We start from the raw sequence: 16,622 nt of genomic DNA, 5'->3' as shown, positions 1-16,622 counted from the left end.
AATGTAATACCACGATTCAATCTGACAGTGGGCCTGGTGTAATGACTCCTCGTGAGAATGTCTCTCAAATTTGGTGCCCTTCTTGCCGTGATTAGTGGTCGTCCACTGACGACTTGCGAGGTCGCTAAGTCTGTAGTGAGAATGCCCCAGTGTTTCTGTAGGATGTCTCTTACCTTGGACCAATGTGTGTTGTATCCAGTAATGAAACGGACAAATTTATCCGGTGGTTTAGTCCTTGGCTCCAACAGGGAAACCTGTGACTGGCCTCTAGCTCTCTGGTACGCTTGAGATACACATTTTTTAGGATAAGTTCTTCTCATGAATCTCCTAGTTAGATCCTGTGCTTCCTTCTGGAAATCCTCATCGAGTGTACAATTTCTCCTGGACCTCAGGAATTGCCCGATAGGAATACCCTTCTTTGTGTGGAATGGATGAAAACTGCGACATTCCAACAGATTATTAGTGGCTGTGGGTTTGCGATAAAGGCATGTTGTTAAATTGCCATTGCGACACATGATGTTGAGGTCTAGGAAACTCACCGAGGAGGAAGAAAATGAAAATGTCAAGAAAATGTTGGATAGGTTGTCATTCAATAAATCAATAAAGATCCGAAGTTCCTCCTGGGTGCCTGACCAGATAAAAAACACGTCGTCAATAAATCTGTACCAACAACGCACCTTAGATTTGAACCACGTGGAAATGTAGACACTCGTTAACTCCCACCACCCTAGAAAAAGGTTAGCTAGAGCCTGGGCACAACGGGCCCCCATTGCCACACCAGAGACTTGAAGGTAAAAACTCCTATCAAATAAAAAGAAATTGTGTTTAAGAATGAAGCCAAGTAAATCCACAATAAAGGAGTCATGTAACCTGTCTGAATGTTGTTGTTGGTCCAAAAAGAACAAAACAGCTTGTAAGCCGTGATCATGGTCAATATTTGAGTAGAGAGACTCAACATCACATGTGACCATGATCTCGTCATGGGCCATGGTAAAACCCTGTAGCGATGTAATAAAATGTGACGTGTCCCTAATGTAAAAGGGGAGCTCCAGAACAAAAGGCTGTAAAAAGAAATCAATATAGATACAGGCCTTTTCACACAAGCTCCCTATACTGGAGACAATGGGATGCCCGGGCGGTCTGCTGATGTTCTTATGCAGTTTGGGCAACATGTAAAATGTTGAGGTGGTAGGATGTTTAACCCAAATGAAGTCACGTTCACCTTTGTTGATAATACCCAAATCCAGGGCTCTATCCAGTAACGATCTTAATTTCACTGAGCATATACCTGTAGGATCTGATGGAAGTTTGTGGTAGTATTTGGTATTATCTAGTTGTCTGCGCGCTTCTTCCACATACAGGTTGTGGGGCCAGAGGACAATGTTGCCCCCCTTGTCAGCCTCACGAATCAAAAACTCATTGTTGGATTTAAGGTCTGATAGAGCGCGCTTCTCAGATGATGTCAAATTTTCAGTAGCAGGGATTTTAATGGGTAGTGCCTCAATGTCTCTTTTGGCCATTTCAAAAAAGATCCTTACCGCAGGAACAATGGAAAATGGTGGCGAAACCAAAGACTTGTTCCTATGTGGAAATTTCGACCTACCTGCAGAGTCCTGTCCTTCATTAAGTAAGTCCATCAGATCCTGAAATACATTCTGCTCAGTCTGGTCCAAAAATGGGGTGGCTTGTGGTTTATTATGCAGGACTTGCAAAATAATTTTCCTGCAGAACAAAAATAAATCCTTGATTAACATAAATTTATCCACCTGTTGAACTGGCGAAAATGTTAAACCCCTGGATAGGACCAATGACTCATGTGTGGTAAGTATATGGCTTGAAAGATTAACAATCTGAAGGGAATCCTCATGGTCATACTCACGAGTCTCTCCCACACCGGATGGAATTATTTGCGAGGTTGCCTCCGTGGGGGATTGCGGCGCGGTGGTCTGTGGTTGTAATTCCTGATGGTCTGAGCGAATCCGCTTCCTGCGTCCCCGCCTGGTCCTGGGTCGATATCGCTTTCGGCTGAGGATAAAAAATCGCTCGAAGTATATATTTCTGCCGATGATGTTGGTCTCTCGGCGTTGGTGGTTCTCTCTCTACGATTCAAGCCTCGGCGTCTATTACCCTGGTGTGTCCAGGAAAATGCAGTTTTGTCCTCAAAGTCCCTTTTGTCTCTTATGAATTTAGAGCGTTTCTTTGCCATAATCTCTTTATCATATTTGTCCAATATGTCCTTTAGTGTCACTCTAAAGGGCTGTACTTGTGATGACTCATCAAATCTGCTCAACTTGGACTCCAAATTTTTGATATCAGTTTTGACAGTGGTTAGTAAATCTCTGTCATGTGTGATCAACAAATTGATTAAGATGCTTGAACAACGTATCAGACCCTGCTCCCATGCTGTACGAAAAGTGGAAGATGGTTCCCAGGCGGGAAATATAGACACTCTAAGTCCCCTGGGTACAATATTTAATTTCAAATACTCCTCTAGGCATCGGATATTCCAGAGTAGCCTGATGCCATGTTTTTGTGAGGCAATTAATTCTGTGGTCAGACCCGAAAAATCTGAATCAGCATTGGAAGTCATGTTTGTCTCCGCGAAGGCCTGAGAAGAAGTGGCCCTCCATGCCGTCTCACATGCGTCCCAATCCATGGGCCCAGGCGTACCTCACGTGATACCTGGAATAGTAATACTATCCAATAAGAAAGCTATAATAAGCTGTGTGCTGCTAGTTTGAGAAAGAGGCACCAAAAAGAATGCCTGAAACACAAAACTGACAAGATATATAACACTAGCGCACTACCTGTACTAAATGATAAACAGAGAGGGGTGCAGCAAAGTGGAAATGGGATAACTGAGAAAACAAAGAAAAAGAACCACTGAAAAATGCTGCACACCACAATGTATAACAATGATATAAAAGGCAAACTTTATTGACACAATAAAACCATTAAAAACACATAACACACCACAAATCCCCACAATGATCCATGATTATTGCAGTGGCCAACTGAGGGCAGATGTCCTATAACACATATGTGTATATATGAAGCAAGGTGTCATATATCTGAGCAGTGTTCATATCAAACAATAAGAAAAGCACATGAATATGATGATCATGAACTAAAAGTGGCCCAAGTATGGCAGAATAATACCACCTGCAACTGGCCATATACCTCTCTACCTCCTACCTGAATGTAACAAGGCCCAGAGTAGAAAAAATACATGTGTGCCAATTCATCAGATGGAATATGGACCTTGTCATCAGATGTCGATGACCGTGGAAGAATGTAATAAATACCTGATTGTCAGCACAAAATCGGCACACAATCTAAATAATCCTGTAGAGTTTATGCCCGATAACAATAAAGCAACAAAACTGAAGAAGAGAAGGTGGATGCGTGCGGTGCTCAAATATATAAAGCTATAATAGCCACATACCCACAATCTGAGAGAGAATCTCACAGGTCCAGCCGAGCAGGCACAAAATCAATGAGCGATGCCAGGGGCACAACGTGCAAGGAGGCAAGTGACCAGGATCATAACGGGGAAGGACCCCACGCGTATCGCCGTTACTAGGACGGCTTCGTCAGGGGAAGGGTGCCAAACGATCGTCAAAATTAGTTTAAATACCTTATGATAAAGAGAAAAAGTAAGTGAGGACGCCGAGGACCGGAACCGGAAATGACGCATGGAGAGGGCGGAAGTGTATGAGCGGCAGACGTCTTTGCCCATAGTCACAGTGCGCATGTGCCGAAAATGAACGGCGCAGCGCATTGTGTGTAAAGTACAGAGGTTAGCAGGGATGCGCCCCAAGTAAAACATATGGGAGATATCAGAAGGATAAGTGCCCCAATAACAGCCACCCGCAAGGAGCCTAATGTTGTATAAACGAACAATAAACAGACAAAGACAAACATAGAAGGACACAATAGGATGACATAACAAGGGACACACATATTGGAGTGGAAATGTACAAGGAAATAATGCTATCCAAAGAATAAATCAATTATAAGTGAAAAGACATGACCTTCGTATTCACTGAATAATATATTTAATGGAAGTAGCAGGACCAGAAAAATTAGGCAGCCAAAAAGGTATAAAACTTTACCAAGAGTAGTAGGGCCATGTATCATGTACAATGAGGAAAAGCAAATAATGCTGATAGATCAAAACTGTGGGTAAAGTCAACCCCCGTGACGGGAATACCCCACTAGGAAGAGAAAATCATAATCTCGGGACAGTCTGATGACTGAAAGCCATGAACTGTCAAAAAGTGTATCCTAAATGTAGCTACGGCCAACACGATGGCAATGTCAAAATCGGAAGGAACATTGCATGAGAAAAATATGTATATATACATGAAATAAGAGATGCACCAAGAGTGTAATTCCTGAATACTAATCCCCATATTACACATACATGCATAGATTAATTTAAGCCTCCCTGTACAAAATTGAGGTCCGAATGCTTAGTCCATATTTGGAAAAAACTCCTCATCTACGCTATTCCAAAATGACAAAGAGGTAGGTAAGGGATAATATATGGAGACCACGTACTGAAATAATGCGTGGTCCAGTTGGTATATAATTAACAACATAATAATGTCCTTCCAATATTCGGACAATCTTCATCATCAAAAGTCTTCTGCCAGCGTTGGCGGAGATAGATGTTAAAACATATGTTGAAAACTAGGTCATATTTGGATCCCAGTTTTATTGCCGTGGATTGTCCATACAGAGGGTCCACATGATGGTAATTCGTGGTCCCGTTCAACCATCATATAAAGTATGTTGTCATAACGGTGTTGTTCGGGAATTGGACATTTCTGCATCACAAACAGTATTCATCCAACGCCAGCAGACATGAGTGTTGGACCATATAAAGAGAACTGGATCCTGCTACAGTCCCAATATTTCAAACTGCCGAAGATTGTCAGAAGGCATACAGATGACCAAATAGTATTAGATCAACCTAAAAAGGGACATTAAAAGGGACATTATGTTATATGTGTAATGACAAAGTGGTTCAACCTAAAAAACCCGAGAAAAGGAGATCCTCATTTATGCCTTGAGGTGCAGTAGAATGTAATGAAAAGATCCAGCGGGCCTCAACTTGTAGAAGTTTACGTTCAAGGGATTCCCCTCTGCCTGAACTCTTCATATGCTCAAGACCTACAAACCTAATGCCCGTATATCTACCTGTATGATGTGACAAAAAATGAGAAGCCACTGAAGTAAGAGGCTTCTCCCTACGGGCATCAGCAATCGCAGTACTGATAGTAGAAAGATGTTTTTGCATGCGACGGCGCAGTTCTTGGGATGTTTGTCCCACATAAATGAGTGGGCATGGGCAGATGATAGCATATATCACATTGGTAGTTTTGCAGTTGATATACGACTTGAGCCCATGTTTAATGCCGTCAATGGATTGCAAAACCAATCCCTGACTGGGTGCATGTACTGGCAGATGTTACAGTCTCCGCATGGGAAAGAGCCCCTCAATGTAATACCACGATTCAATCTGACAGTGGGCCTGGTGTAATGACTCCTCGTGAGAATGTCTCTCAAATTTGGTGCCCTTCTTGCCGTGATTAGTGGTCGTCCACTGACGACTTGCGAGGTCGCTAAGTCTGTAGTGAGAATGCCCCAGTGTTTCTGTAGGATGTCTCTTACCTTGGACCAATGTGTGTTGTATCCAGTAATGAAACGGACAAATTTATCCGGTGGTTTAGTCCTTGGCTCCAACAGGGAAACCTGTGACTGGCCTCTAGCTCTCTGGTACGCTTGAGATACACATTTTTTAGGATAAGTTCTTCTCATGAATCTCCTAGTTAGATCCTGTGCTTCCTTCTGGAAATCCTCATCGAGTGTACAATTTCTCCTGGACCTCAGGAATTGCCCGATAGGAATACCCTTCTTTGTGTGGAATGGATGAAAACTGCGACATTCCAACAGATTATTAGTGGCTGTGGGTTTGCGATAAAGGCATGTTGTTAAATTGCCATTGCGACACATGATGTTGAGGTCTAGGAAACTCACCGAGGAGGAAGAAAATGAAAATGTCAAGAAAATGTTGGATAGGTTGTCATTCAATAAATCAATAAAGATCCGAAGTTCCTCCTGGGTGCCTGACCAGATAAAAAACACGTCGTCAATAAATCTGTACCAACAACGCACCTTAGATTTGAACCACGTGGAAATGTAGACACTCGTTAACTCCCACCACCCTAGAAAAAGGTTAGCTAGAGCCTGGGCACAACGGGCCCCCATTGCCACACCAGAGACTTGAAGGTAAAAACTCCTATCAAATAAAAAGAAATTGTGTTTAAGAATGAAGCCAAGTAAATCCACAATAAAGGAGTCATGTAACCTGTCTGAATGTTGTTGTTGGTCCAAAAAGAACAAAACAGCTTGTAAGCCGTGATCATGGTCAATATTTGAGTAGAGAGACTCAACATCACATGTGACCATGATCTCGTCATGGGCCATGGTAAAACCCTGTAGCGATGTAATAAAATGTGACGTGTCCCTAATGTAAAAGGGGAGCTCCAGAACAAAAGGCTGTAAAAAGAAATCAATATAGATACAGGCCTTTTCACACAAGCTCCCTATACTGGAGACAATGGGATGCCCGGGCGGTCTGCTGATGTTCTTATGCAGTTTGGGCAACATGTAAAATGTTGAGGTGGTAGGATGTTTAACCCAAATGAAGTCACGTTCACCTTTGTTGATAATACCCAAATCCAGGGCTCTATCCAGTAACGATCTTAATTTCACTGAGCATATACCTGTAGGATCTGATGGAAGTTTGTGGTAGTATTTGGTATTATCTAGTTGTCTGCGCGCTTCTTCCACATACAGGTTGTGGGGCCAGAGGACAATGTTGCCCCCCTTGTCAGCCTCACGAATCAAAAACTCATTGTTGGATTTAAGGTCTGATAGAGCGCGCTTCTCAGATGATGTCAAATTTTCAGTAGCAGGGATTTTAATGGGTAGTGCCTCAATGTCTCTTTTGGCCATTTCAAAAAAGATCCTTACCGCAGGAACAATGGAAAATGGTGGCGAAACCAAAGACTTGTTCCTATGTGGAAATTTCGACCTACCTGCAGAGTCCTGTCCTTCATTAAGTAAGTCCATCAGATCCTGAAATACATTCTGCTCAGTCTGGTCCAAAAATGGGGTGGCTTGTGGTTTATTATGCAGGACTTGCAAAATAATTTTCCTGCAGAACAAAAATAAATCCTTGATTAACATAAATTTATCCACCTGTTGAACTGGCGAAAATGTTAAACCCCTGGATAGGACCAATGACTCATGTGTGGTAAGTATATGGCTTGAAAGATTAACAATCTGAAGGGAATCCTCATGGTCATACTCACGAGTCTCTCCCACACCGGATGGAATTATTTGCGAGGTTGCCTCCGTGGGGGATTGCGGCGCGGTGGTCTGTGGTTGTAATTCCTGATGGTCTGAGCGAATCCGCTTCCTGCGTCCCCGCCTGGTCCTGGGTCGATATCGCTTTCGGCTGAGGATAAAAAATCGCTCGAAGTATATATTTCTGCCGATGATGTTGGTCTCTCGGCGTTGGTGGTTCTCTCTCTACGATTCAAGCCTCGGCGTCTATTACCCTGGTGTGTCCAGGAAAATGCAGTTTTGTCCTCAAAGTCCCTTTTGTCTCTTATGAATTTAGAGCGTTTCTTTGCCATAATCTCTTTATCATATTTGTCCAATATGTCCTTTAGTGTCACTCTAAAGGGCTGTACTTGTGATGACTCATCAAATCTGCTCAACTTGGACTCCAAATTTTTGATATCAGTTTTGACAGTGGTTAGTAAATCTCTGTCATGTGTGATCAACAAATTGATTAAGATGCTTGAACAACGTATCAGACCCTGCTCCCATGCTGTACGAAAAGTGGAAGATGGTTCCCAGGCGGGAAATATAGACACTCTAAGTCCCCTGGGTACAATATTTAATTTCAAATACTCCTCTAGGCATCGGATATTCCAGAGTAGCCTGATGCCATGTTTTTGTGAGGCAATTAATTCTGTGGTCAGACCCGAAAAATCTGAATCAGCATTGGAAGTCATGTTTGTCTCCGCGAAGGCCTGAGAAGAAGTGGCCCTCCATGCCGTCTCACATGCGTCCCAATCCATGGGCCCAGGCGTACCTCACGTGATACCTGGAATAGTAATACTATCCAATAAGAAAGCTATAATAAGCTGTGTGCTGCTAGTTTGAGAAAGAGGCACCAAAAAGAATGCCTGAAACACAAAACTGACAAGATATATAACACTAGCGCACTACCTGTACTAAATGATAAACAGAGAGGGGTGCAGCAAAGTGGAAATGGGATAACTGAGAAAACAAAGAAAAAGAACCACTGAAAAATGCTGCACACCACAATGTATAACAATGATATAAAAGGCAAACTTTATTGACACAATAAAACCATTAAAAACACATAACACACCACAAATCCCCACAATGATCCATGATTATTGCAGTGGCCAACTGAGGGCAGATGTCCTATAACACATATGTGTATATATGAAGCAAGGTGTCATATATCTGAGCAGTGTTCATATCAAACAATAAGAAAAGCACATGAATATGATGATCATGAACTAAAAGTGGCCCAAGTATGGCAGAATAATACCACCTGCAACTGGCCATATACCTCTCTACCTCCTACCTGAATGTAACAAGGCCCAGAGTAGAAAAAATACATGTGTGCCAATTCATCAGATGGAATATGGACCTTGTCATCAGATGTCGATGACCGTGGAAGAATGTAATAAATACCTGATTGTCAGCACAAAATCGGCACACAATCTAAATAATCCTGTAGAGTTTATGCCCGATAACAATAAAGCAACAAAACTGAAGAAGAGAAGGTGGATGCGTGCGGTGCTCAAATATATAAAGCTATAATAGCCACATACCCACAATCTGAGAGAGAATCTCACAGGTCCAGCCGAGCAGGCACAAAATCAATGAGCGATGCCAGGGGCACAACGTGCAAGGAGGCAAGTGACCAGGATCATAACGGGGAAGGACCCCACGCGTATCGCCGTTACTAGGACGGCTTCGTCAGGGGAAGGGTGCCAAACGATCGTCAAAATTAGTTTAAATACCTTATGATAAAGAGAAAAAGTAAGTGAGGACGCCGAGGACCGGAACCGGAAATGACGCATGGAGAGGGCGGAAGTGTATGAGCGGCAGACGTCTTTGCCCATAGTCACAGTGCGCATGTGCCGAAAATGAACGGCGCAGCGCATTGTGTGTAAAGTACAGAGGTTAGCAGGGATGCGCCCCAAGTAAAACATATGGGAGATATCAGAAGGATAAGTGCCCCAATAACAGCCACCCGCAAGGAGCCTAATGTTGTATAAACGAACAATAAACAGACAAAGACAAACATAGAAGGACACAATAGGATGACATAACAAGGGACACACATATTGGAGTGGAAATGTACAAGGAAATAATGCTATCCAAAGAATAAATCAATTATAAGTGAAAAGACATGACCTTCGTATTCACTGAATAATATATTTAATGGAAGTAGCAGGACCAGAAAAATTAGGCAGCCAAAAAGGTATAAAACTTTACCAAGAATAGTAGGGCCATGTATCATGTACAATGAGGAAAAGCAAATAATGCTGATAGATCAAAACTGTGGGTAAAGTCAACCCCCGTGACGGGAATACCCCACTAGGAAGAGAAAATCATAATCTCGGGACAGTCTGATGACTGAAAGCCATGAACTGTCAAAAAGTGTATCCTAAATGTAGCTACGGCCAACACGATGGCAATGTCAAAATCGGAAGGAACATTGCATGAGAAAAATATGTATATATACATGAAATAAGAGATGCACCAAGAGTGTAATTCCTGAATACTAATCCCCATATTACACATACATGCATAGATTAATTTAAGCCTCCCTGTACAAAATTGAGGTCCGAATGCTTAGTCCATATTTGGAAAAAACTCCTCATCTACGCTATTCCAAAATGACAAAGAGGTAGGTAAGGGATAATATATGGAGACCACGTACTGAAATAATGCGTGGTCCAGTTGGTATATAATTAACAACATAATAATGTCCTTCCAATATTCGGACAATCTTCATCATCAAAAGTCTTCTGCCAGCGTTGGCGGAGATAGATGTTAAAACATATGTTGAAAACTAGGTCATATTTGGATCCCAGTTTTATTGCCGTGGATTGTCCATATAGAGGGTCCACATGATGGTAATTCGTGGTCCCGTTCAACCATCATATAAAGTATGTTGTCATAACGGTGTTGTTCGGGAATTGGACATTTCTGCATCACAAACAGTATTCATCCAACGCCAGCAGACATGAGTGTTGGACCATATAAAGAGAACTGGATCCTGCTACAGTTCCAATATTTCAAACTGCCGAAGATTGTCAGAAGGCATACAGATGACCAAATAGTATTAGATCAACCTAAAAAGGGACATTAAAAGGGACATTATGTTATATGTGTAATGACAAAGTGGTTCAACCTAAAAAACCCGAGAAAAGGAGATCCTCATTTATGCCTTGAGGTGCAGTAGAATGTAATGAAAAGATCCAGCGGGCCTCAACTTGTAGAAGTTTACGTTCAAGGGATTCCCCTCTGCCTGAACTCTTCATATGCTCAAGACCTACAAACCTAATGCCCGTATATCTACCTGTATGATGTGACAAAAAATGAGAAGCCACTGAAGTAAGAGGCTTCTCCCTACGGGCATCAGCAATCGCAGTACTGATAGTAGAAAGATGTTTTTGCATGCGACGGCGCAGTTCTTGGGATGTTTGTCCCACATAAATGAGTGGGCATGGGCAGATGATAGCATATATCACATTGGTAGTTTTGCAGTTGATATACGACTTGAGCCCATGTTTAATGCCGTCAATGGGATTGCAAAACCAATCCCTGACTGGGTGCATGTACTGGCAGATGTTACAGTCTCCGCATGGGAAAGAGCCCCTCAATGTAATACCACGATTCAATCTGACAGTGGGCCTGGTGTAATGACTCCTCGTGAGAATGTCTCTCAAATTTGGTGCCCTTCTTGCCGTGATTAGTGGTCGTCCACTGACGACTTGCGAGGTCGCTAAGTCTGTAGTGAGAATGCCCCAGTGTTTCTGTAGGATGTCTCTTACCTTGGACCAATGTGTGTTGTATCCAGTAATGAAACGGACAAATTTATCCGGTGGTTTAGTCCTTGGCTCCAACAGGGAAACCTGTGACTGGCCTCTAGCTCTCTGGTACGCTTGAGATACACATTTTTTAGGATAAGTTCTTCTCATGAATCTCCTAGTTAGATCCTGTGCTTCCTTCTGGAAATCCTCATCGAGTGTACAATTTCTCCTGGACCTCAGGAATTGCCCGATAGGAATACCCTTCTTTGTGTGGAATGGATGAAAACTGCGAAATTCCAACAGATTATTAGTGGCTGTGGGTTTGCGATAAAGGCATGTTGTTAAATTGCCATTGCGACACATGATGTTGAGGTCTAGGAAACTCACCGAGGAGGAAGAAAACGAAAATGTCAAGAAAATGTTGGATAGGTTGTCATTCAATAAATCAATAAAGATCCGAAGTTCCTCCTGGGTGCCTGACCAGATAAAAAACACGTCGTCAATAAATCTGTACCAACAACGCACCTTAGATTTGAACCACGTGGAAATGTAGACACTCGTTAACTCCCACCACCCTAGAAAAAGGTTAGCTAGAGCCGGGGCACAACGGGCCCCCATTGCCACACCAGAGACTTGAAGGTAAAAACTCCTATCAAATAAAAAGAAATTGTGTTTAAGAATGAAGCCAAGTAAATCCAAAATAAAGGAGTCATGTAACCTGTCTGAATGTTGTTGTTGGTCCAAAAAGAACAAAACAGCTTGTAAGCCGTGATCATGGTCAATATTTGAGTAGAGAGACTCAACATCACATGTGACCATGATCTCGTCATGGGCCATGGTAAAACCCTGTAGCGATGTAATAAAATGTGACGTGTCCCTAATGTAAGAGGGGAGCTCCAGAACAAAAGGCTGTAAAAAGAAATGAATATAGATACAGGCCTTTTCACACAAGCTCCCTATACTGGAGACAATGGGACGCCCGGGCGGTCTTGTAAACTTCTACAAGTTGAGGCCCGCTGGATCTTTTCATTACATTCTACTGCACCTCAAGGCATAAATGAGGATCTCCTTTTCTCGGGTTTTTTAGGTTGAACCACTTTGTCATTACACATATAACATAATGTCCCTTTTAATGTCCCTTTTTAGGTTGATCTAATACTATTTGGTCATCTGTATGCCTTCTGACAATCTTCGGCAGTTTGAAATATTGGGACTGTAGCAGGATCCAGTTCTCTTTATATGGTCCAACACTCATGTCTGCTGGCGTTGGATGAATACGGTTTGTGATGCAGAAATGTCCAATTCCCGAACAACACCGTTATGACAACATACTTTATATGATGGTTGAACGGGACCACGAATTACCATCATGTGGACCCTCTGTATGGACAATCCACGGCAATAAAACTGGGATCCAAATATGACCTAGTTTTCAACATATGTTTTAACATCTATCTCCGCCAACGCTGGCAGAAGACTTTTGATGATGAAGATTGTCCGAATATTGGAAGGACATTATTATGTTGTTAATTATATACCAACTGGACCACGCATTATTTCAGTACGTGGTCTCCATATATTATCCCTTACCTACCTCTTTGTCATTTTGGAATAGCGTAGATGAGGAGTTTTTTCCAAATATGGACTAAGCATTCGGACCTCAATTTTGTACAGGGAGGCTTAAATTAATCTATGCATGTATGTGTAATATGGGGATTAGTATTCAGGAATTACACTCTTGGTGCATCTCTTATTTCATGTATATATACATATTTTTCTCATGCAATGTTCCTTCCGATTTTGACATTGCCATCGTGTTGGCCGTAGCTACATTTAGGATACACTTTTTGACAGTTCATGGCTTTCAGTCATCAGACTGTCCTGAGATTATGATTTTCTCTTCCTAGTGGGGTATTCCCGTCACGGGGGTTGACTTTACCCACAGTTTTGATCTATCAGCATTATTTGCTTTTCCTCATTGTACATGATACATGGCCCTACTATTCTTGGTAAAGTTTTATACCTTTTTGGCTGCCTAATTTTTCTGGTCCTGCTACTTCCATTAAATATATTATTCAGTGAATACGAAGGTCATGTCTTTTCACTTATAATTGATTTATTCTTTGGATAGCATTATTTCCTTGTACATTTCCACTCCAATATGTGTGTCCCTTGTTATGTCATCCTATTGTGTCCTTCTATGTTTGTCTTTGTCTGTTTATTGTTCGTTTATACAACATTAGGCTCCTTGCGGGTGGCTGTTATTGGGGCACTTATCCTTCTGATATCTCCCATATGTTTTACTTGGGGCGCATCCCTGCTAACCTCTGTACTTTACACACAATGCGCTGCGCCGTTCATTTTCGGCGCATGCGCACTGTGACTATGGGCAAAGACGTCTGCCGCTCATACACTTCCGCCCTCTCCATGCGTCATTTCCGGTTCCGGTCCTCGGCGTCCTCACTTACTTTTTCTCTTTATCATAAGGTATTTAAACTAATTTTGACGATCGTTTGGCACCCTTCCCCTGACGAAGCCGTCCTAGTAACGGCGATACGCGTGGGGTCCTTCCCCGTTATGATCCTGGTCACTTGCCTCCTTGCACGTTGTGCCCCTGGCATTGCTCATTGATTTTGTGCCTGTTCGGCTGGACCTGTGAGATTCTCTCTCAGATTGTGGGTATGTGGCTATTATAGCTTTATATATTTGAGCACCGCACGCATCCACCTTCTCTTCTTCAGTTTTGTTGCTTTATTGTTATCGGGCATAAACTCTACAGGATTATTTAGATTGTGTGCCGATTTTGTGCTGACAATCAGGTATTTATTACATTCTTCCACGGTCATCGACATCTGATGACAAGGTCCATATTCCATCTGATGAATTGGCACACATGTATTTTTTCTACTCTGGGCCTTGTTACATTCAGGTAGGAGGTAGAGAGGTATATGGCCAGTTGCAGGTGGTATTATTCTGCCATACTTGGGCCACTTTTAGTTCATGATCATCATATTCATGTGCTTTTCTTATTGTTTGATATGAACACTGCTCAGATATATGACACCTTGCTTCATATATACACATATGTGTTATAGGACATCTGCCCTCAGTTGGCCACTGCAATAATCATGGATCATTGTGGGGATTTGTGGTGTGTTATGTGTTTTTAATGGTTTTATTGTGTCAATAAAGTTTGCCTTTTATATCATTGTTATACATTGTGGTGTGCAGCATTTTTCAGTGGTTCTTTTTCTTTGTTTTCTCAGTTATCCCATTTCCACTTTGCTGCACCCCTCTCTGTTTATCATTTAGTACAGGTAGTGCGCTAGTGTTATATATCTTGTCAGTTAGGTTAGCCCTTGGCCATGCACACATTTTGCGCTGCCCGTCTTCTGACATCATTTGGTGTCAGGCTGGCTACGCCTGTGAGGCCGCGCTGGCCAAGATCCCGCCTCGCTGTGTCATCTAATGTAATCACTCTGCGGACCTGGGATCCATGGGCATGAGCAGTGCATATCCTCGCCTCTCACTCCCCTCCCTATGGCTTTTTCAGACTGTGCGTCGTCACGGCCGTGGCATGCTATTAGGGATCAGCTGACGGCGCACAGTCTGAAGAAGGCGTAGGGAGATGAGTGAGAGGCGGAGATTCAGATATACACTGCGCATGTCCATGGATCCCTGGCCCGCAGTGGGATTAAATCAGAAGATACTGCGAGGCGGGATCTCGTCCTGCGCGGCCGCACAGGCGCAGCCAGCCTGACACCAAATGATGTCAGAAGACGGGCAGCGCAAAATGTGTGCATGGCCAAGGGCTAACCTAACAGCGCAGGCTCCGGGACAGATTCACACAATGCTGAGGAGGCGGCGCACGGCGCATAGGGGGTAAGAATGACGGCTGTGCTGCGTCACATGACAAAGGAAAGTTCCACCGACCGGATGGTTTAACGGTGTGAGGGGACACATTTCATAAGTGTTAGGTTCAGCATGTGCAAGGAGCACCGCGAAAAGAGGCACTTTTTCCTTTTGCATCATTACTGCTGCAGAAGGTGGCTCTTTCAGTAACAAACGCCTGGGGGGGGACAGGTTCCCTTAAATTTAAGTTGTTGTGCCTGCGTGGCGTTCGCATGACACGTTGCCGTATACACAGCAGGGGAGCAGCAGGCATTACTGAACCCCACTAACACATTGGCGAGGTGTTTGGCTCTGTGCGGACAGCACTTCTGGACAGCAACTAGCGGTGTTGGAGCCCAGGGACAGCAGGAGGCGGAGGTGGAGGAGAGAGGAGGGATTGCCACACACACAGCTGGGGAACAGCTGACGTTACTGAACCCCAATAACAGAGGAGCGACTGTTGACTGTGCGGACAGCACTTCTGGACAGCAAATAGCGGTGTTGGAGCCCAGGGACAGCAGGAGGAGGAGGTGGAGGAGAGAGGAGGGATTGCCAGACACACAGCTGGGGAACAGCTGACGTTACTGAACCCCAATAACAGAGGAGCGACTGTTGACTGTGCGGACAGCACTTCTGGACAGCAACTAGCGGTGTTGGAGCCCAGGGACAGCAGGAGGAGGAGGTGCAGGAGATAGGAGGGATTGCCACACACACAGCAGGGGAACAGCTGACGTTACTGAACCCCAATAACAGAGGAGCGACTGTTGACTGTGCGGACAGCACTTCTGGACAGCAACTAGCGGTGTTGGAGCCCAGGGACAGCAGGAGGAGGAGGTGGAGGAGAGATGAGGGATTGCCACACACACAGCTGGGGAACAGCTGACGTTACTGAACCCCAATAACAGAGGAGCGACTGTTGACTGTGCGGACAGCACTTCCAGGCACCAACTAGCGGTGTTGGAGCCAAGGGACAGCAGGAGGAGCAGAGGAACACAGTGTAGGCCGAAGCCTGATTGGAGAATGTCGAAAGGGAACCTTTAACCCCCCCAAGGTGTTTGTAGCTGAAAGAGCCAGCTTGTGCAGCACAAAGGATTCAAAAGGAAAAGGTGGCTCTTTTCATTATGCTCCTTGCAAACACAGAACTAAACACTTATAAAATGTGTCCCCTGATACCGTGAGACCGTCCCGGAGGTGGGACTTTCCTTCGTAATATGACGCAGCACAGCTGTCATTCCTACCCCCTTGGCGCCGTGCCCCGGCTCCTCAGCGTTGTTTAATTCCGTCCCGGAGCCTGCACTGTTAGGTTATCCCTTGGCCAGGCACACTTAGCGCTGCCCATCTTCTGACATCATTTGGTGTCAGTCTGGCTGCGCCTGTGCATCCGCGCTGGCCGAGATCCCGCCTCGCAGTGTCGTCTAATGTAATCCCACCGCGGGCCTGGGATCCGTGGCCATGCGCAGTGCATATCCTCGCCTCTCACTCCCCTCCCTACGGCTTCTTCAGACTTTGCGGTGTCACGGCCGTGGCATGCTATTAGGGATCAGCTGACGGCGCACAGTCTGAAGA

At 44.0% G+C, this 16,622-nt stretch overlaps 2 long non-coding RNA genes across 2 annotated transcripts; both read right to left on the bottom strand.

Moving 5' to 3' along the window:
- Positions 1–541: 541 nt before the first annotated feature.
- Positions 542–1,991, bottom strand: LOC143793839 (uncharacterized). The gene is made up of 3 exons (XR_013220290.1): positions 1,880–1,991; positions 1,604–1,722; positions 542–628 (listed from the first exon to the last, which is right to left on the bottom strand). It is a non-coding gene; the product is annotated as an uncharacterized LOC143793839 (long non-coding RNA).
- Positions 1,992–6,047: 4,056 nt separating this feature from the next.
- Positions 6,048–7,497, bottom strand: LOC143793838 (uncharacterized). Its single transcript, XR_013220288.1, has 3 exons — positions 7,386–7,497; positions 7,110–7,228; positions 6,048–6,134 (listed from the first exon to the last, which is right to left on the bottom strand). It is a non-coding gene; the product is annotated as an uncharacterized LOC143793838 (long non-coding RNA).
- Positions 7,498–16,622: the final 9,125 nt, after the last annotated feature.

The sequence above is a fragment of the Ranitomeya variabilis genome, chromosome 1, assembly GCF_051348905.1.
Source record: "Ranitomeya variabilis isolate aRanVar5 chromosome 1, aRanVar5.hap1, whole genome shotgun sequence".
NCBI lineage: Eukaryota > Metazoa > Chordata > Amphibia > Anura > Dendrobatidae > Ranitomeya > Ranitomeya variabilis.
This window is presented reverse-complemented; position numbering and strand designations above follow the sequence as displayed.